At 39.9% G+C, this 23,283-nt stretch overlaps 1 pseudogene; it reads right to left on the minus strand.

Moving 5' to 3' along the window:
* Positions 1 to 3,164: 3,164 nt before the first annotated feature.
* On the minus strand, positions 3,165 to 12,695 carry LOC118623793 (annotated as a pseudogene).
* Between the last annotated feature and the right edge of the window lie 10,588 nt (positions 12,696 to 23,283).

Genomic DNA, 23,283 nt, shown 5'->3' on the forward strand with positions numbered 1-23,283 from the left:
TTTATTCATCAGGACAAGATTTCATTTTATTTTTCAAAACTCTTCCAAAATTATAGTATCTTGGCACCATACTATTGTGAAAAAATATTCAGTAGAATTCAAAAAGCTTAAATCCAAGTCTAGGATATCCCACTAATTAGGTCAAGATATTTAACATTTGTGAACGTCAACATCTATGTGTGTGTGTATATATGTGTGTGTGTGTGTGTGTGTGTGTGTGTGTATACATACACACACACACACACACACACACACACACGGGGGGTGTAATGAAAGTAATAAATAGTTCATAGCTTGACTAGCTCACAGAATGTTATGATGACCAAATGGGATGGTGACTTGGATGGTGCTTTAAAACTATTATATTAGACAAATGGCAAGTCAAAGAACAGTAATGTAAACTTTAGAGATACAATGGCCTGTGTTAAAATACTGGCTCTTTCATGTGACCCTGGGCTAGATTCTTATAAAATAAAGCTCCTCTCAGGGGAATTAGAAAAAGTATAAATAAGATAAAATATGTAAAACTGCTTAGAACAGTGCTAAAAGTGCATTCTAAGCACTCATGGCTGGTTTTTCTTTCTCTCCTTTTTCTTTTTCTTATTCATTCATTTTACTTTCCCAGGGAAAAGCCAGCATGTGTTTCACAAAATGATAGATAGCAAGCATAAGTCCCGGGCACTGCAAAATCAACCATCCAATGAACAGTCCCCAAGGGTGGAGGTCACCACAGCCCAAGGGGGCTCAGTCTCCTGCAGCTCAGAAATGAGAAGTAATCAGGGAAAGAGCAGACAAGTACATGCTTTCTTGCCTTCTCTCCCTGCTACCCTATAAATTCAAGATTTCACACAAAACTTTGGTTTCTAGCAGTAAACATGGAGTTACATTCGTCCCTCTCCTATTAAACAATCTTGTGGCTACTTTGTCATAAGTTTTTTGCACCTGCCTAAAAGTTCCTGAGTGACTTAGCTATACATTCATCTTCCCTTCTTGGTCTCCCAACCTCACTTTTAAAATGAAAAGCCCCCGCATTGCTTCTCTCTACCCTAGGGTTAGAGATTAAAATACAGCATCTAAGGTTTTGGTGTGAATCACATATCAAGGAATGGTCTTGACTCAGGATATTGGGAAGGGATGGAGTATTCTTAGCTTCTTCAGGAGTTTTTCACACATCATTTAATAGATGGGGTGACACCCACACATTAAATATGTATGTGTGTGGGTATTGGGCTCTTGTGGGGTGCAGGTAGAAGAGGAGATAGGGTAGGCTCAAGTTTTTAGGACAGAGGATCTGGTCCAAAACAGGACATAGGGGAAGAGGAAACAAAAGAAAGGATGGTTCAAGACCCCCACTTTAAAAAGAGGGATCCCCAAGCTTATGTTTCACATCCTTTTTGCCTGATGCAGAACCTTTTGTTAAGGATGCTTTGGCTATTATTTTTTCTCAATACAAAAAGAAGTTTGTAAACAACAAAACCCCAAAAGAACATGGAGAAAGACCAACACATTTACACAAACTAGGTCAGCTTGCAAACACCTGATTAACTAGTGTGAAGTCCTACAAAGCCCATACAAATACAATAATGGGGGGGGGCAGCAGTTGGGGGAGACAAGAACCCAGGATCAGTCACACATCACCCAATGCATTCTATTGCATTTGCCCCATTTCAGCACAGGAGGTAGGTTTTCGGTGATCTCACAGCATGTAAATGAAACCCGCTTTTCTCCTTTAGTTACTATGACACTAATCACTGCTCAGCAGGGCAGGACAGGACACTGGCTCTGGGCACCACAAAGAAGCCATCGCTTATGGTCTCTCTGGTAGCCAAGGAGGAAAAGCAAAGAATTTTTAAAGGTTAAGGAATTTAGTCATTGCTTCACATATCCACTCCTGGCCAGCTCAAGATGGGTAGAGAGGTATTTGTTCTTAAAGCTGTCTTTACTAACTCATATTTTTTACAAACACACACACACACACACACACACACACACACACCTTTGTTGTGCATGGTAGGCCTAGCCCAAACCAGTGAGGGATGGATCTGGTATGTACTCTGAGCCCCAAACCCTGGGATTATAGGTCTGGAACAGGAATCCTTGGTTACACACACCTAATCTTGGCTTCCCCTCTACGCTTTTCACCCACAACCTATTCCTGTTCAGACCAATTTCCAATCTTCCAGTCGAAGGAGGTCAAGTAATGGGGCCACCCTGTTAAAATCTAGTCTTCCACAAAATATTGAAGGTGGAGGGTTTTCAAGAGGACACTGGCAGACAAGCCAGTTCTAATTGGCAAAAATGAGGTAGTTCAATAGACTCTGCACTCCAGATAGTTGTCCTCCCTGATGATAAAACAACAAAAAGTATTCCTGCTGTGCAGGTCAAGAGCTGCTGCCCATGTAGCCCTGAGACTGCTGGTGTACCTGAGAACAGAGTGCAGGAATGAGGGCCTTAGATTACAACACACAGCAATACAAAACCAGAATACTTATATTACAAAAAAAACAAAAAAAGTTAAAATGCACAAGATACATCATTTGCACACAGCTAGTGCAGTTGGCATCCTGGAGAAAGTGGGACCCAAGGTGTAGTTATCCAAGGACCAAATAAATAAAATTGTACTGGCCCAGAAATGGGGTGAGAATGAACTTAGGAACAGCAGGTCTGCAGCTGGCCCAAGAGTGAGTTATATGGAGACAAAATGTAGAAAACCCTGTGGTACCCCTGAGAGTCCCTCCCGCAGAATGTAGTCGTTTGTGGGCTGGGTTCATCATTCTGGCCTCATTCTAATCTTTCCACTCTGGCAGGGGTAATATTACTATTACATATCCTTCTTTAAAAGAAAAACAATATCCCTAACCAGGCCACTTTCAAAAGCGGGAGATTCTGGTGGTGGAGATTCAAATAAAGCATGTAGGGAGGGATTTCCCCAAAAACTCTTCACATGCATTTGGATAGAGTGTGGCTGGAGTTCCTTTGCGTCCCCCCTACCCCCCTGCCAAGCAGGAAGAGGGGGTGATGCTGTGGACCTGGCCAGAGATACATGGCAGTGCCAGCTGCCCCCACCCACCCTGTCCCCACTTTCTCCATTCTGCCGATTGATGCCTGCTCCTTAAATTTCCTCATCACAAAAGGCTAGCACCCCCACCCACTGTGGCTCAATTCTAGGCACCTGGGAGCAGGGCAGGGCTAGGAATCTCCTCTTCATCCCGGAAGTAGGCTGGCTTTTCCTGTGAGCTGGGGGCCTGCTGGGCCTTCACTGGACACGAGGCCACCATACGGCTGATGCTCTGGCAGAAGTGGCTCTTCTTGGGCAGGGTGGCAGCCTGCATTCCTTGGCATGATGGTCCAGTCCTCCAGAGTTGGAGCACCTGGCTCCCTTTGATCTGCGCTTCTGCGTGTTCTTTCCTGTTGGCCGCCTCTCACTCCCGGTACGGAACAGTCCACCGGGGCCGGTGACTCAGACAGACTCCGGGCCCTCGGCGGGCTTCTCAGAGGTGAAGTCCACGGCCTCTCCCTCCTTCGGGCGGAAGCCCTCTGTGTGCAGCCTGCTCGGTGCACAAAGACATCTGGTGTGAGTGCGGCCTCGCTGCGGGTGGTCATGGACAGGAAGCCCCACCCCACGTGCACGTGGAACCACTTCCAGACGCCAGCACCGTGCAGCAGCTGCGGCTCCTCTGCCGCCCGCCCTGGCCGCGTCCTCCAGCGCCTCCTCTGGCGCTTGGCGCCGCCACCTGCAAACTGCGGGTAGACAGCGGAGCCAGGGCCCAGACAGGTCCGGAGGCTAAGGGCTGGTTTTCCTTTAATTTTTATTGAATTTATTGGGGTTACCATTGGTTAATAAAATCATATAGGTTTCATTATTAGTTCTGATAATAAATAAATGATCAGACTAATTGGCTTATTGCGTTTTCCAAAATTTTAATTTTCAGGGATGGTTAGCACAATTTATCTTTATAAGATTTTAAAATCTTTTTTGTCCATTTTTAATCAATTAATCCATCTTTTAAAATACATGAACGGCCCTTGCCAGTGTCCAATTTGGTTCAGCGGTTAGAGCATCAGTGCCTGGACCAAAGGCTCACGGGTTTCATTCCTGGTCAAGGTCATGCATATGGGTTGCAGGTTCGATCCCTACCTCAGTCAGGGCCCTTCGGGAGGCAGTCAATCTCTCTCTCTCTCCTCTCTCTCTCTCTCCCTCCCTCCCTCCCTCCCTCCCTCCCTCCTTCCCTTCTTCCCTTCCACTACATCTAAAAATAAATGCAAAAATATCCTGGGGTGAGGATTAACAACAAATAAAATAATAAAAAATATACATTAATGCCCTTATTTTTTATATTCTAATTGTCCCAAATTTGTGAGGTCCTTCAAGTGCACTCCTGTTTTAATTTAAACAAAACTCTGTTCCCATGTTCTTTTCTCGGCACAATAGTATTGATTTGCAGAGGTTCTCTGATATGTCACAATGCTCAAAGTTCAATTACCATTTTTCTGCCACAAAACTAGAAACACCCATTATCCATAAAACCCTGGTTTCTTTTCATGCTAAATATTATTTAGAAACCCAGATCCAGCCCTGGCCAGTTTGGCTCAGCGGTTAGAGCGTCAGCCTGCGGTCCTGAGAGGCCCGGGTTTGGTTCCCGCTAAGGGCACGTACCTCGGTTGCAGTTTGTCCCCGGCCCTGGTCGGTTGTGCGGGTGGCAGCCACTCGATGTGTTCCTTTCACATCGATGTTTCTCTCTCTCTCTCTGTTCCTCTCTCTCACTCCCACTCTACCTGAACAAAAAATGGAAAAATGTCCTCGGGTGAGGATAAAAAAAAACCAAAAAACCCAGATCCAGACACCAAATATGCTCACTGCCAATGACTTGTCATCGACTCTGACTCAGTTCCATGGACAGAACTAGGAAATACACATATATTTACAGTCCACAACATTTTTCTTTACCCGGGGATTTCCCCTACATTTTTCCCACATAAGAACCCTGACTCCCAAAAACATCAATATATGTATTCATTTGTTTTATCCTTCAAGACACACAAAATAATTCCAGAACTATTAAACCAATATCATCATCATCATCATCGTCATGATCATCATCATCAACAAACCTATTAAGTATAGGGTTGGGGTTGTTGGTTTGTTTTTTTTTTAGGGGGTTGCATATTTTATCACAAGTCTATAACTCACTAAGGGTGAGAAATATGTTCAAAAGTTTCTTAAACAACTATTTCAGTCAAATCCATTTTCTCTGGACACCTTTAGTGTTCAGTTTTCCTTGAGCTTTTCACAGATTATTCTGGGATGATTTGATTCCCGTTTATTTTAATTTCTGAACTGATATTTGCCTCTTTCTTCCATTTCTTTTCTGAGTTTAATTGACTCATAAAATGGATGGTATTTTCCTGATATTTTAAGGTTTTTTATTTCTGTAGAATCTTTACCTTTCACTGCCTGCTTCCTTTTTTTCTTTCACCAACAACCCTCCAACGGATGCTGGCTACTGTGAGTCTCCCCACTTTGTTCCAAGAGGTACTTTTCTTAACATTCACCACTGGTTCTATGCACCTTCATCCCTTTTCCTTTTTACCTTCCAGTAGCCAGAGCTCTGACCAACAAGGTATCTGACCTGCTCACAATATCTCTTAATCAAGGGTGTTGACTCTTACTGTTCTTTTTGGTTGTTTGTTTTTATCAGTATTCAAGGTGCTTTGTAAAGAAAACAGAATATTATTCTATCATTAACCCTACTTTATCTTAGAAGCAACATATTTAGGTGTCAATTGGTTATTTCAAGGTGATACGACAAGTTTATGTCTTTCTAGTCCTGGTTACTAATTCTTTTCCTTATATGTCTTATACATGGACATCTTCATCTCAAGTATTTTTAAACTTCAGCTGAAATAGGGTTCCCCCAACTCTGAGACCACCAACTTGCAAATACCTTTTACTCAATTGTTATGTCTAAAAAACCTGAGTATATTTTCAACTTCCTCTATTGGTGCTCATCATCACTCCACCTATGCCATTCTTTCTTCTTCTTCTTTTTTTTAAATCCTCACCTGAGGATATTTTTCTGTTTATCTTCAGACAGAATGGGAGGGAGAGAGGGAAAGAGAGAGGGAGGGAGGGAGGGAGGGGGAGAGAGTGTGAGGGAGGGAGGGGGGAGAGAAGGGGGAGAAAGGGAGAGAGAGAGAGAGAGAGACATCAACATGAGAGAAACACATAAACTGGTTGCGTCCTGCATGACCCTGTCCAGGGCCGGGGACAAACCACAACCAAGGTATGTGCCCTTGACCGGAATCAAACCCACCACTCATTGGTCCACAGGCTGATGATCTAACCACTGACCAAAATTGGCCAGGGCTCTATGCCATTCTTATTTGTACCCTCTTTATTCTTGGACCCATTAGAGTCTATTTTAATATCTGCGTGTTTTTTCACAATTCAGAGACAAGATTTTCTTCTCAGTTTTTTCTATCTCACTGCCAAGTTTAATCAGATATTTTTTATGTGCTGGAAAAGCTCCTGAAAGCACATTTATAACTGGAGAAAGTTCCGACTCATCCTTATCTTCCCTGTTGCTACACACTCCCCACATCTATTATGTCCTCTTTTCATTCTCATCATAAATTTCTTCAAGCTTTCCATATTCCAATGCTCGTTTTAACAAATATAGTAGCAAAATCAAAGAATGTTGATAAGGATGAATAGAAAGCTCCTACACCAATACCTTTCTATTCTCTATTATCTCCTAGGCTGTGAGAATACATTTAAGAGCGAGAAAGAAAACTATGGTTTCAAGTCTTGTGGGTCTGGGATGAATCTCAACACCAGACTAATTTTCTAGAAATTGGTGAAGAGAGATGAGAGGTCCATGACCAGCAATTTAGAGAAGACAGTCAAGGCACAAGTCTATCTGGCTCTCTGACATCAGGAGATGTGTTAAAACTGAGAAACGCTTCTTTGGGGGAAAGATAAAAGCACATTTGGTTGCTACGATTACATGACTCAATTTAAACATGAGATGCCCTTAAATATTCTGGGAGAGGAATGAAAGAACATGAGGACTTTTCTGGTAGGTATTGGTGTGAAGGGACAACTTATCTCCACTTGACTCAACGCTGAGCAATTATGGTCCTGCATATAAAAAAAAAAAAGTAAGTTAACATTCTTTCAGCCGCTAAAGGGTAGCTAAAGTACATACTAGAATTCTATTTTTTCCCTAAGATAATGCACATTTGGCAAAATTGCCAAAGTATAAAAATAACAGTCATTGTACACGTCCTGCTTCTGTGTTCACCAACTGCACTAGGCGTTGTAGATACATTGGGCCAGTTCAGTTTCAATTATTCTGACTTCTCATTAGAGAGAGGATTGATAACTACAGTTTTGCTAATAGCATATAAAACTTTCTGTGATCTGGATTTAATTTAGGCCAATTCCCAGCACAGTGTGAGCTACTGTACAGTCAATGAAATCAGACAACCTAATTTTCTCACTTCATGCAGTTAGCTACACAGAGGCTGTGCCACCAACTATTTGCCATTCTCTTACTATGTGGATCTTAAGTTATCAGGTCTTTTTAAATCCTCACCCGAGGATATTTTTCCATTTATCTTCAGATAGAGTGGGAAGGAGAAAGAGAGGGAGAGAGAGAGAGAGATGTGAGAGAGAAAAATTGACTGGTTGCCTCCCACATGAGCCCCGACCAGGATCGGGACCCAACCTCAACCAAGGCATGTGCCCTTGACCAGAATCAAACCCAAGACTCATTGGTCCACAGGCCAACACTCTAACTGCTGAGCCCTGAGCCAAACTGGCCAGGGCATGAAGAATATATTATCTTTTACACTCTGGGCCTTAAAAATGAATGCAAAATGAATATAAAAAATTGCTAATATGTGATTCTTCTGTGTAAGAGAACCAACGCAGCCCTGGCCAGTTTTGCTCAACGGTTAGAGCATCAGCCCATGGACCAGAGTCCCGAGTTCAGTTCCTGCTAAGGGCACGTACCTCAGTTGCAGTTCGTCCCCAGCCCCAGTTGGGGTCGTGTGGGTGGCAACCAGTCGATGTGTCTCTCTCACATGGATGTTTCTCTCTCTCTCTTCCTCCCTCTCTCCCTTCCACTCTATCTGAAGATAAATGCAAAAATGTCCTCAGGTGAGGATAAAAAAAAGAGAACCAATGCAAAAGAGGAGAGGTTGAGGCAATCTTAGAAAGAGTAACACATTAGTTAATGCTCCAGGTGAGATTCATTTTGTGATGAGCACACTTTAACCTAAAAGACAGCAAAATTATGAGAAATTGAGAACTTGGGTTTGTTTCACTGGGAATAGAATGGTAGCAAATAGAGAATAATGGAAAGGTACAGAGCATGGACCATTGCGTCAAGGTGCTGAACTCATCATGACAGGCTCTATGAAGGCAAGACTACCTCTCAAACCCTGGTTGCAGGAGTGTAGCAAGGAGCAGCAATCAACACAAGAAAATCTAAAACGATCTGCTAACATCACAGTTTTATCTGTGAGCAGTCTTAAGAAATAGAAAGAGCTCAGCCAGTGTGGCTCAGTGGCTGAGCATCGACCCATGCACCAAGTGGTCGCCATTTCAATTCCTGGTCAGGGCACATGCCCAGATTGTGGGCCAAATCCCCAGTCGGGGACATGCAGGAAGCGGCCAATTGATGTTCTCTCTCGTCTATGTTTCTATCTCCTTTCCTCTCCCTTCCTCTCTCTAAAAATCAATAAAGAAAAAAATAATTTTTAAAGCTAGGAGGACTCACTGTTACTCACTCTCCACCCCATCTTATGTCTCTGGATGTACACAACTGTGTATCAGAGATCCAAAATCCAGAAAGAGATTTATGCAATAAGGTAATGATACAGTATAGCTAATGATACTTAGCCAGTGTTACAGTGGCAGGATGTTATGGTAAATACCTATGAACTGAAAAACAGGCAAAACTATAATAACAATGGCCATATTAGAGCTAGCACATAAAATCTGCCACATGGCATGAACTGTTGTTCTAAAATATAGATTAAACAATTTAACTCTTAATATAGGTCTATGAGGTAAGTACTTCCATTATTCCCATTAAAGAGAAGGAAACTGAGGCCCAGACAGGTTAAGTATATGGTTCAAAGTTGAAGACAGTATATACATAAATAGAATTCAAAGCCAATTAATTGTCTGATTCCGTATTCTTTGCTGTTAACTATAATTGCTCTAAAATGTTTTCTGAAATGTAAGTTTTAATTTCCAGGAGTTGATCTAGCAAAGAAATGTAATTAATTTTTAAACTCCTGAATTAATGATCAATCATGCATGTTTTGCATACAATCAGTGCACTACTTGCGAGGTACCCCAAACCTATCCCACGTCAGAAGGCAAGACCCCAGTGCTGCACGACCATGTTTCGGGATCTCTCCGCGTGGAGGAGCATCTCTCTCTGTCGAGATGAAGCTAAAATGGAGAGACAGGAAGGGGAAAGTTTGATTTGGTTTTTGTTTATCTCAGGAGCTCTCTGACAATCCGCTGAGCTGCTGTTTTATGCAGTGAGACTTTGCAGACCCTGTCAAGACAGCTTGCAGACAACTCATTTTTTATTTAGGAAATGTGTGCTTAATGGCTTCGGTGTCTGAAGTTTCTTTTGAATCAAATTTTGCAGTGCGCTTGCTTTGGTTTCATTTCATTTGGAATTTGGCAGAAGAGGAGTTGTGAATGAAAACCTCTCTTGTTTACGTACTTTTCTCTGCACACAGAAGAGACAGAACATGAATTAATTATGACTCCATGTGAAGCCAGTGCCTTGGTGACTGAAATCTTGATATGCCTTAATATATTTTATATTATATTTTTAATGACTGTATTTTCCCTACATTTCTTCATTTATGGAACTATTACAAGTAATTTATATTGGTGTCGTTTAATGGGGTTTTTTTTTCCATGTGCTGGTATAAATTTATCTTATGCCAATTATATTTTTGTAATGTTAGCACAGAAGATACATAGTTTTCAGAGCCAGTGTGTTTCAAATACTATGATTAGTTTTTCTTTGATTTTCTCACTATAAATTTGCAGGGTGCATTAAATGAATATAATAACAATATCCATATTAATTATATATCCATTGTCTGCTAAATACATATTGATGTCCACACTAATGTCAAATTTTAGATGGATTATATGTAAGCATTAATGCCCTAGAAACATTAGTAAATCCATCTCTGGCTTCTTTTTCAAGACCCTCAAATGGGTTTGAGGTCAATGAATTCTGAATTGTAAATCATTTTTCAGAAATAGAACGATGAGAAATAATTTCAGATACTTTTGGTATTACTGATTATAGCTTGTCAGGATCATTCAAATTATGTGGGTGAAATCTTACTTGTCACAGGATATTTATTTATTATAGTCAGTGTGATTTTTCCCTAGCAGCCTCTCAGGTTTTGAATCCCTGATTTGTGAAGGCTTTGATTTCTTTTCAAAGACAGGAAGAATCTTTTGCTATGTGCTATGAAGTTGTAAGCAAAAATGCAATGGTTTTAGGAAATGGGTAATTAAGTTATACTATTATAGGCATACCTCATTTTACTCCACCATTAAGAACATTCTTATTCTACAGGGCAAGGAACGAATTTGAGGACTGTACCAGTTGCCCAGTATGTCTTATAACCAATGCCAAAGACCTCAACAGGAGAAAAACATACTACTTTGACCCCTTATGGTAACCTTACCTCTCTCCCTTATTTCTGGTCAATAAGTGAGTAAGTGCCACCACCTGTCCCTGACTCACTGAGATACCATCCTCTTCATTTAGTTCAGAGAGCCCAGTTCAAGGGCAGCAGTTCCCACTGCCACTCGAAGCATACAAAAGACACTCCTATTGAGCTCCTAAATTAAAGATGTCATGCTCCCTTCATCTATATATTTCTCAGGCTCTAGAACAAAGGTCTACAGGACCTTCCCAAAGGATATACTTAAGAAGTTGGTAAGCAGGTCTTACATAAATCCATGTAGTCCTCTGATCTCTCTGAGCCTTTTGATAAGTTTCTCTGCATTGTTCCAAGGAACTGTTGGTATTTTACATTCATTTCAGTATACTCCAATTTTGGGTCTAGATATCAGATAGTCCACAAAACAAGCTCGAAGCCATTCCTAGTGACTGGAGCTAACCCAGTCCAGAATCTCTGCTTAGTACACCCATATCAACTCATTATGCCAAATTAAACGGTGCGTTCTTTCCATTCCCATACTCACCTGGGATCCATTCTCACACATATTCCTTAGGCATTGGTTGATGTAAACTGGCAAACTCTAGTAAGTCTTTGTGTGTTTATGAAACCTTCTCATTGGTGACAATGTCTGACCCCCAGGAGCCTGCCAGAACTTGAGTCTGGTCTTAGGTCTAGAAGCAATGAGAGGTGGTAGGAGTAGGCACTTAAAAGGATCAGCCATCTCCTACAAGTCAAGTAAAACAGGGCAGACTCTTTTAGTTTTTTGTTTGTTTGTTTGTTTTTTATCCTCACCTGAGGACACTTTTCCATTTTTTGTACAGCCAGAGTGGGAGGGAGAGAGAGGAAGAGAGAGAGAGGGAAACATCGATGTGAAAGGGACACATCGAGTGGCTGCCACCCGCACAACCGACCAGGGCCAGGGACAAACTGCAACCGAGGTACGCACCCCTAGCGGGAACCAAACCCGGGTCTCTCAGGACCGCAGTCCGACGCTCTAACCGCTGAGCCAAACGGCCAGGGCGACTCTTTTAGTTTTGAAAGGAGAGAGAGATTAAACTCACAGACCAGGGAGGAAGGGGTACTTTTACTGGAGAAGAAAGTTCAGCATCTTTTATTGGTTTCAAGATAAACTATTTCATCGGACTCTGCCATAAATCCCCAACTTAATTTTTAGGGTTCCTTCCCAACTGCTTCTCTAAATATAATACAAGATACTCTATGAGCTTATACATTGAATTTGTGTTGTAATTAAGCCACATTCATGATTAGACTGGATTTTCTTTTCAAAAATACGATCACAACTATAGGAGAGAAGGGAGTCTTTTTTTTTTTTTTTTTTTTTTTTTTATCCTCACCCTAGGACATTTTTTTTGTTCAGATAGAATGGGAGGGAGAGAGAGAGAGAAACACTGATGTGAAAGGGACACATCGAGTGGCTGCCACCCACACAACCACCCAGGCTGGGGACAAACTGCAACCAAGGTACATGCCCTTAGCAGGAACTAAACCCGGGTCTCTCTGGACCACAGACCAATGCTCCAACCACTAAGCCAAACCAGCCAGGGAGAGAAGGGAGTCTTTTAGGGCAACCATAGAAACTGTCTGGTTCTGTTTCTTGACCTGAAAATTTAATGCTCTGAGGGCACCTTTATTTTTTTTTTACTGGTTTTTCAGCACATTTAGAAGAAATCAACTAACCCAATTATAGTCCATATTTACACTAAAATATTCTATTGTCATAAATACGTGGCCACATGAAGACAAAACTTCTATAGTCATTAGGTTATAGGTGTTCAGAGGTGATCATTTAAGTAACTGTTTTGTTGACATATGCCATGGAACACCAGTGATCCTTTACCACTGGTGAAGAGTTCATTATTGCTTTTAATCTGTTTATACCAGAGAAGCAATTCCAACCACTCAATCCGAAAGTTCTGTAACCCTAAAACCATTTCTGATACCAACATCTACAGCAGTTATGGTTTAATCAGATACATAGATCCACAATTAACATTACAGAATTATAAAATCAGGATAAAAATTACACTGCACTTAACTGTAGGAGAGGCTAGGGAAGTAAAAGTCTGAAAAGATGAGCTGAAGAATCAAAGTATGTTCACTAACATGTCCTGACACAGTTGGATGAGCTGGAGCTTAGAGAGAAATATGGGAGCCTGAAACATTTGGCTCCTGGAAAAGCACTGAAAAGGGGGCTAGTACAAGTCTTTCAAAAGACCTTGACTTTCCCTGACCACCGCCTTTGTGAGTTCATCACCAGTCATGTTGCGGTGGCCGAGCTGCTGTGGGTAAGGAAGGTGAACAGTGGAGAGATTCTGGACATGTGTGGCCAAGAGCGTGGACAAAATGAATCTTGTCCATACAATCGAGTCAATATTTCATCATCTCTCACCTACAATGGCCTTCAGAGCAGCTGTGGTTTCACTTTTGCCTCTCAAACACCACGCAATTTCACCTTTAGCCAACTATGATCTGGTAGAACACAAGAGAGTCTCGGAAATAGAGTTTCTAATACAACCATGTTAACAATAGAATAATATTACATACCAGGTTAAGGAATTTACCATAAGGCAGACATTGTACAAAACCTTTAATATGTTTTAGCCATTTAATCTTTATAACAATGTTATGTAATTAGTGCTATGTTTATTTTCACTTTTTCCTGAAAAATACCAAGAATACAAAAGTGATAATAGCCCTGGCCAGTTTGGCTCAGCAGTTAGAGCGTCAGCCTGCGGTTCCAAAGAGACCCGGGTTCAGTTCCCGCTAAGGGCACGTGCCTCAGTTGCAGTTTGTCCCCGGCCCTGGTTGGGTCATGCGGGTGGCAGCCACTCGATGTGTCCCTTTCACGTCAATGTTTCTCTCTCTCTCTCCCTCTCTCTCCCTCCCACCCTATCTGAACAAAAAATGGAAAAAAAATGTCCTCGGGTGAGGATAAAAAATAAAAAAAACAAAAAGTGATAATAAGTCCAGCCAGTGTGGCTCAGTGGTTGAGCATCAACCAATGCACCAAGAGGTCAGGGCACATGTCCAGGCTGTGGGCCAGATCCCCAGTGGGGGGCATGCAAGAGGCAGCCAATCAATGTTCTTTCTCATCGATGTTTCTCTCTCTCTCTCCCTCTCCCTTCCTCTCTCTCTGGAAAAAAAAAAAAAAATTAACAAAGGAAAAAAAATTTCAAAACTGATACTAACATGACCCATAAATCTACCACTTATACATACAAAGAACAAGATATCCTGTCCCTCCTCCAGTCCCATCTTCCACCTGTGCACTCCCACCCTAACTGAAACTAGTCAGCCTTTGTGTTCAGAGGCTCTACACCTGGAGTCAACCAACTACAGATCAAAAATATTCCAGAAAAAGAGATTCCAGAAAGTGGACCCCTAAACAATACAGTATAAGAACTATTTACATAGCATTTACATTGCATTAGGTATTATAAGTAATCTAAAGCTGATATAAAGCGTACGAGAACATATGTATACGTTACATGCAAGTGCCTTTTATACAAGGGACTTAAGCATCTGTGGATTCTAGTACCCTCAGGGGTCCTGGAACCAATCCCCTGGGCTACAAAGGGGTAACTGTACTGTCCACCGTTTGTTGTGCATCTTTCCTGACTCTTCTATGCTTGTGAAAGAGTAAGGATATCTAGAGCTCAGTAATGGAAGACTCTCCCAGACTGTCGTCATCTTCCATGAGGGAATGGGGAAAACATGGAATATGGTTCTGATGGAAATCTCTAAACAGCAATGAGACTCAGAACTTAATATAGTTTAGTTTATAAAAATAGAGAAATGTGATATTTCTTTCACACCTTACTTTATATACACCTTACTTTATATACATACTAGAGTAGAAATTACTCTAGTCCTGAAGTCTATATGAAGCAGGTACCTCACTGAGCTCTGGACCTTAGCTAACCCTTCAAGTTTAGCCCTCCTGGCCTCATAACTTTGCAACTGATAAAAGATTGGGAAAGAAAAAAAATCAAAGTAAAGCATTTGTTCCATTATCATTCTTAGGTTCAACTACACAATTGTTTCAAAATGCCTCCTTCTTTCCTGTTATTGCCATAATTTCCCTGTGGACAGAGTATCCTTTTCAATCCCACTGGGGCGTGGCCATGTAACCTGCTTTAATCAATGGAACTTGAGTAGAAGTGATACTATTCAATGGATGACCAGAGAGCTGATCTTGACCTAGAGCCTGAAACGAAGAGGCTCTGGGTGACTTTCTAAGTCCTAAGTGGGAAGTAAATCTCTATCCTAAAAATCATAAGAATTTACAGTTGATTAAAATGCAGTATTATCAGAGCAATGACTAGTTTTTCTAACTATGGGTGTGGAAGGGTAGAGAGTCCTTTCTCTAAGTAGGTGAGCAAAGAACTCAACACCAGGTATATGTTAATGATCACATGTTATCATTATTATGTGATGATAACATTCAAGAAGAAAAATCCAATAATAAAGAGTTAAAATAGCCCTGACCAGGTTGGCTCAGCAGTTAGAGCATTGGCCCTCGGACCAAACAGTCACAGGTTTGATTCCAGTCAAGGGCATGTACCTCAGTTTTGCACTCAATCCCCAGCCCTGGTTGGGGTTATGTGGGAGGCAACCAATCAATGTGTCTCTCTCACATTAGTGTTCCTCTTTCTCTTTCCTTCCCTCCCTCCCTCAACCTCTATCTGAAAATCATTGGGAAAATACCCTCCAGTGAAGATTTTTTTTAAAGAGTTAAAATATAGTGATTTCTTTAAAGTACCTATTTGTCAGGTTTTCTTTCATTCTTGGCTAAATACAATAGTAGCTGGTAAGTTATATAGTTTTTGGCTAAAGTTATACTATAAAAAAAATTAATAGTAGTAAATTCATTCTAAATTAATCTAGTAAATCAATATAAAACTGAAACAAAGTAATTTAGCAAAAATTAATTTTGATCTGTTAAAATAAACATGCAGAAGTTGTCAAGAAAATTAAGAAAAAATTGAGGAAGGATCTCAAAAGAATATTAAAATATAATAGTTATATAAATAGAGTAGCTTGGTAGAAGTGAAGGAATGTACCCATGGCTCTCAAATAATGTAGAAGAATCACCTAGGATGTATGTTAACTCTGAAATGTCCCTGTGGGTCAAACATTAAAAATTCTGATTTCTCTAACCCTACTCAGGGTTAGAGTGTAGAAATACTCACTTTTTTATAACAAGATTTCCAGATGATTGTAACACAAGTATAATTATCCTTTCCTTAACAGAACTACCACTTTAATTCTGTCTTTACTATGAAATATGGTGAAACATTCAAAGCCCGCTACATACTGAAAACACAGCCAATGAGCTACACTCTTGCATTCGCACAAATTTGTTCACATGGTTGAATCTATTATGTTCTTTCTCAGAACTCAAACTGAAAACTCAGAACTATTTGTGCCTGCCGATTCCAAATAATTACCTACTTTAAATACTGTATAAGCCTCTGAAATGAGTATTCAAAAAGAAGTTTGTTTCTATTAAAACTAAGTTAGCGCTGGCCCGTTTGGCTCAGTGGTTGGAGCGTCTGCCTTTAACCAATGACTTTTGGGTTCAATTCCAGTCAAGGGCACATATCTCCCTTATGTTTGTTCCTGGCCCTGGTCGGGTCATGCAAGAGGCAACCAGTCAATGTGTCCCTCTCACATTGATGTTTCTATTTCTCTCCCTCTTTCCCACTCTATCTGAAGATAAATAGAAAAATATCTTCAGGTGAGAATTAAAAAAAAAAAAACTGCCCTGGCCAGTTTGGCTCAGTGGTTAGAGTGTCGGCCTGCGGTCCGGAGAGACCCGGGTTTGGTTCCCACTAAGGGCATGTACCTTGGTTGCAGTTTATCCCCGGCCCTGGTTGGTCGTGCGGGTGGCAGCCACTCGATGTGTCCCTTCACGTCGATGTTTCTCACTCTCTCTCCCTTCCTCTCTCTCCCTCCCATTCTATCTGTACAAAAAATAATAATAATAATAAGTTAAATGTTTTAGAAAAATACAACAAAAGTAAACTGCTGAAAAAAAATCTTTTGAACTAGTGTGAATGAGAAAACTCTAACAGATTAGGATAAAAAGCTAGTAGAATACACAGATTACTCATAAATATCTTTCTTTAAGAACTTACTCCACTTAAAAGAAAAATATAAGTATCATTGATGTAAAACTGATAACACAAAAATTAACAGAACCACAAAGAAAATGCCTGAGACCCAATTCAAGAGAATAGCAAATAAATGCACATTCATATATTTTTAATTAAAATAGTTAGGGTATTATTTTTTAATGATTATCTACTTTGACCAGTGTTTTGATTAACAGAGAAAATACTTTTTCCGATAATTCTGGCTGAGAGTACATCTTCTCTAATGAAAGAAAAAACAATTTGAGAAACACTAAATAGACTAGTCAATGAAACATAATAGAGTGTTCAGAGATGGACTCATTAAATAGAAAATTTTAAAAATATTTATTCCAAATAGATGAGGGAAAGATAGATAAATCAATAAAGGATATTGACAATTCAATTAGTCATTTGGAAAAATGTTATATGCTATATCGTTTTTGTGTTCCTCACAAAAAAAAAAAAAAAATGAACATGAAAAGGAAAACAAATGTAATAAGGTCAGAAACATACAAAACAAGCACCAAATGTTTTGATACAATTGTAATGAGATACAGCTCTCAAGCGTGACATTATATGTAAGTCATAAAGGTGTTGAAAACGAGATAACAGAACAAAACGGGTGCTTAGGGTAAGCCCCACATCATGAAAATGAGATTTCATTATAGTTTCAGCAGCTCTCAGAAATGGAATCTTAAACCAATCACAAGTCCCCTGATCAGCCTTTGTTCGGTAACATGCTTGATACACCCCTGAAATTCCCTAAAGGAAAGTAACTTGAAAAAAACCAACCCACTTTTTGCCTAGTATGTAGCACTTCCTTGTGGCCGCTCCCATCTGCTTGTCTTTCCTTTTGATCATCTCTTCAGAGATCCTTTCTATATGCTACATTGGATGTGCCAGATTCCAATCGATTTTCACTCAAATAAACAACTGAAACATTGTACTATGCCTCCGTTTACCTTTTAACCGTTTCTTAGTGTGGAAGTCAGAACCTCCCCACCTCCCCATCCCCAGGAGCAGGGAGCAACCAGACCGGTACCTCTTGAGCCCCTGAGCTGGCTGCCTTCTCGCTGCCTGGGGAGATGCTGGGAGGTTTCTGCAGTTTTTGCGTCCTGAGCTTTTAGACTTGAAGTTTCCCAGGCTTGATCCGGAAACTGCTGGAGTCTGGCTGGGTCTAACTTAGAAGTCAAACGAGTTCCGGGGTCAGACTGGGTTTAACTTAGAAATTAGACTGAGTCTGATTTAAATTGGGCTGGGCCCAGTGTGAGATCTCAGGTGAATAAAATTTTCTTTTAAGGCTGAACAAGCAGATTAAATTGACTAAAGATAAGCTTGCATTACAGTGGTCACAGCTGAGAACTTTCAACCTGGATAAGCTCATCTATTTTTATAAGGTACCCTACAAAAAATGGGTTTCAGCCAAGCACTCAATATAAAGGATGGGGAGGAAACACTTTTTTCTCCTCTACAGTTTCTTGGCACCAGGATAAGACCTACTGGAACACCTGACTAGCTCCAGGGTCTGCACACCAGATCCTGAGAAAACTGTCAGAGCCAGCAAAGAGTGAGAATCCTTGTTAAAAACAGCCCAAGAGTCCATCAATAGATGAGTGGATAAGAAAGCTGTGGTACATCTACACAACGGAATACTAGGCAGCTGTAAGAAAGAGAGATCTCTTACCCTCTGAGGCTGCATTGAGGGACCTGGAAAGTATTATGCTAAGCAAAATAAGCCAGTCAGAAAAAAGACAAATATCACATGATCTCACTTATTTGTGGAATAAAATGAACAAACTAAGCTGATGAACAAAAGAGATCCAAAGACATGGAAGTAGGGAAGAGACTGACAAACTTCAGAGAGATAAACTAAAGAAGGTATGTGCAAATATGCATAACCATTGGACACAGACCACAGGGTGGGGAAGGCAGAGGTGGAACAGGAGCAGGGGGAGGGGTAGCAATGGGGGAAAGGGGAGGGATATCTGCAATACTTTAAACAATAAAGATAACTTTTATTTTTTTTTAAGATAGCTTTCCTAGATCTCTATCTGTGGTGCTTGGTCGAGAGAGGAAGATAAAATTTCACATTATTCCTTGTCATCCTAATTTAGATTGGCAACAACAACAACAACAAACAGGTGTAAGAATTAGATCTTTGAATTGCAATTTGTAAATTTGCTTTCTGATATCTACTAATTGTCCATCTGATCCTTTCACACCCAGGAGCAGCTGTTGCCTTATTGTTGGCCTCATTTTGTGTCCTGAGAACTTGGCTGGCAACTGTCAGATTGAAGACCCCAGAAGTATGACCAGAAAGAAATGTGGGTCGAATTCCAGTGCAGTTTTGGTCCTACTGTTGCCATCTCAGGGATCCTGGCACAGTGCATGCGAGTAGCGGATTCTCAAAGGGCAATTCATTCATTAGCCCAGAATCAGAGCAAGACTGCTTCCTCTTCCTCTTCTTCTTCCTCTCCCTCTCTCTCCCCATCTCCAGCTGTCATTGAGTTAAGGGTTATCTATTGATGTTCTATTTATTAGACAACAATAGTTGTTCATTAATTATTAATATACCCAAAACAACACTATCACTAACAGGACTGACCTATAAAAGCTGAGTTTTAGGTTGACTCACAGATAATTTAAGGATTATAAAAGGGGGGGCAAAAAGTCATTTCCCTTTTGGAAAGATGACTTGAGAAGTCAGAAGATGCTTAATGATTGGGGCAGGGGTGGGGAAGGGCACTACATAATTGAACAGTTTAAGTGAAAGTTATGTGTTCTTATTAAGTTTGAACTCAGTAACCAAAGCTTTATTAATTAAATCATTCTAAGGCGTCTTTTAAAAAAAAAATAATGTTATTACATTTTTCATTTTTATTTTCTTATCTTTTCTACTTTAGTTTTTGCAATAACACGAGAAATTCATTGAAACACTTTTTGGTGATCTTTAACTCAAATATTAGTATTTGTAAGCTTAGAAATAAATGAGTTGAAGAAAATTAATATACATTTATTAATGTAAAAGTATATATTTTATAAATGTGAATTATACTTTTACTTAATATTATCATGGCTAACACAAAAATCTGCATCTGTGCTTACACGGTGGCTTTTAGGAAATTTCAAATTATGATTGATAATAACTGGAGCAGTGTCTGTTGTTTGGGGAACTTTGTCTGAATCTTCTTTCTTTTTTTCTCTTCTTTCTTTCTTTCTTTCTTTCTTTCTTTCTTTCTTTCTTTCTTTCTTTCTTTCTTTTGTTTATTTATTTTTAACAACCGTCAGCTGGGTTTGGTATAATATTGGAAATCCCTAGTTGGTGAGATTCTGGGGATGAAGACAGACATATCTCATTTGTACCCTCCAAACAGTATGGTAGTTTCAAAACTTACTAAGACTCATTGGGCAGGAACTAGACACAGCTATTTGTTGGTAGTTGACAGGACTGTTTAATAAGTTAGGATCCAGGTGTATATCCCAAAGTCATTAAAATTTTTTCAAGGTCTCCGCCCTGGCTGAGTGGCTCAGCTAGTCAGCTGATCGACCTTATGCACCAGGGTTGAAGGTTTGGTCTCCCCTCAGGGCACATATAATCAATAAATGTGTAGGTAAGGGGAGCAACAGATTGATTTTTCTCTCTCTTTATCTCTCTCTCTCTCTCCCTTCCTTTCTCTCTCTCTAAAATCAATCAGTTTATTTAAAAAATTCCAAGCTCTCACCCTGGCCAGTTGCTCAGTGGTCAGAACATTGGCCCTTGGACAAAGAGTCTCGGGTTTGAATCTGGTCAATGACATGTACTTCAATTGCGGTTTGGTCCCCGGCCCTGGCCCTGGTTAGGGTCATGTGGGAGGTGGCCAGTCGATGTGGCTCTCTCAAATCGATGTTTCTCTCTCTCTCTCCCTCCCTCCCCCCCTCCTTCCCTCTCTCCCTCTCTCTCTATCTGAAGATAAATGAAAAAATATCATAGGGTGAGGATTGAAAAAAAAAAATTCCAAGATCTCTGTGAAATGTGATTTATTTGACAGACAAGGATAAAAGTAAATTGAAGAGAAGCAGAAATTTTAGTGAAACTGAGAGTTCTCCAAAGAGCTGTTTTACTATCTTCCAAGAAATAAATTAGCTATTTTCTAAGGTCTCAATAAAATTTGCCTTTTCTAAAGTGTCAAAAAGAGGATGAATGAGGCAACATCACTAAAAGCCTCTTTGGGGATCTTCCTAATGATAATTCACACTGAGAAGGAGCTCTGCATTCTTATAACGTGATGTTCCTTATGGTGCGGCTTTGCACCTGCATTGCATAGCTCTGTGTTTCCAATAAACAATGGGAACCGGGTTTCTCTCCATGATATGACTGACTTACTATCTTAATACATGTGGGAATTTCCTGGGGGAAAATTTAGGGCTACATCTAGCAACGGTGAATGCTTCTTCATACTAAAATTATATATATAGATTTCTCTTTGCATTTTTTCCAACATGATCTACATTTATTCAGGGGAAAACAGTCACCAACCATCGGCAATAATGAAACAATACACACTATATCACACTACATACATATACATGAATGCTCCTCCTTTTCACACACACACACGCACGCACGCACACACACACACACACACACACACACACACACCACGTTTTCAGGATTTAACAGGTGCCAAACATAATATTCAGCACTGGAGGTACAGAACTGACATGTACCAGAGTGTCATACATTTGAGCAACTCACCAAGTTTTAGTGGTGTGAGAAGAGAAGCCATCCTCAATACACAATGACTACTGTCAATTAGATTTGGCTCCTGCCCCACCTCCCATTTCATGGAGAGAAGTTGCAACCATAAGTAAACAATAAACATGCTTTTCTCTAAAAAGTGAAAATCTGCATAGCATTAGAGCCCAAAACTCACAGCTTTAGTACACTGAGGGGAACATAGTTTTAGGGGCCTAGAGAAAGTCTTCCCTTCCCGCCTGCCCAGATTATGGAAGGATGTTCATGCTTCAGGAGTGCTCTACTCGGGGCCCAGTGGAGGAGGGAGGAGGGCGTGTTGTGAGAATACGCTATAATGTGCAATAACAATATATGAGAAGTTATAGTGACAACCCAAAAAAGCTTCTAGAACTTAGGAAAAGAAGCAAGTTGTGGATACCACATAGTAGACTATAGGACTTGGCACCTGATAAACATGAGACTCTCTCTAGAGTGCAGTTGGGGGAAAAATGATAACCATATATGTCTTGGGATATATATAGTGCGTGGTGCTTTGTTGAAAAGTAAAACTGTATGTATCTATAATGCAGTATAAATAGAGAAAAGTATATAGAATCCATATGTAGACAAATATGGTAAATGGTAAGAATGGTTGTTAAAAATGGATGACTGGATAGCTACACTTGTAATATTTTCTCTATAATTTTCTGTTTTCCAGTTTTCCCAGGGACACAGACAACAGTGAGGTGAAAGCAGGGGGTGGGAGCAGGGAAGAGGGGTCAATGGGGGGAAGGGAACATCTGTAATACTTTGAACAATTAAGATAATTTTTTTAAAAATAAGTGCTTTATATATGAAAAATTAACAATGTTAAGATGATTTTCATTTTATTTAGTGATAAAAATAATGAAAAGAAATCGGTACATTATCAAAATCCTTGAATAGACATCCAAAAACAGTAGCTTTAGAAATTTTAAAGTTACTGAATTTTTCTATTTGAATTAGCGCTTTAGTGCGTAAGGGTTCATTGTTACATCCAGTGTGGGCTTAAAGTTATAGAATAACAGTCTAGAGTGTCTTTTATTGTTGGAGAACATATTTACCTGCTAATTGAACTTATTATTTTTATAAAAGATAAAGTTGCTTATTCTTTGAAAAATAAAATGGTAAAAGTTTCATTTTAAATCATATTACTGTGTAATATTATATAAATAACTACTTCTGTAGCTGAATTTTATATTTTATTCACCATCCAGATGCAGTGGAGAAAAAATAAAAAAATAAAAATGCTAGGCTATATAAAAATATTGCTAACATAACATTTATTTTCCATTTAAATAGCAATGCGGGCACACTGCAGATGAAATATTTCCATACAGCATGCATAAACACCCTGGTTATTGATCCCTTAAGAGTTTTTGTGCTATAATAAGTTTGAAGACTGGGGGAATGTTTCTATAGCATTTCTCACATCATGGCCTTTTTTCCTATTATTATAATTATTTCATTTTTACCTTAAATCATAGGAGGTTTTCATTATTACTTTTTATGGCCTATACTACTCTTAACTGCTATCAAACTGTTGAATATCTTTGGTTAGTGTGTACTCTTTACCTTTGAACCTAGAAAACTGATATTTAAGGAGAACTAAAGATTGATATAGACATG

The sequence above is a fragment of the Molossus molossus genome, unplaced genomic scaffold (assembly GCF_014108415.1).
Source record: "Molossus molossus isolate mMolMol1 unplaced genomic scaffold, mMolMol1.p scaffold_m16_p_10, whole genome shotgun sequence".
NCBI lineage: Eukaryota > Metazoa > Chordata > Mammalia > Chiroptera > Molossidae > Molossus > Molossus molossus.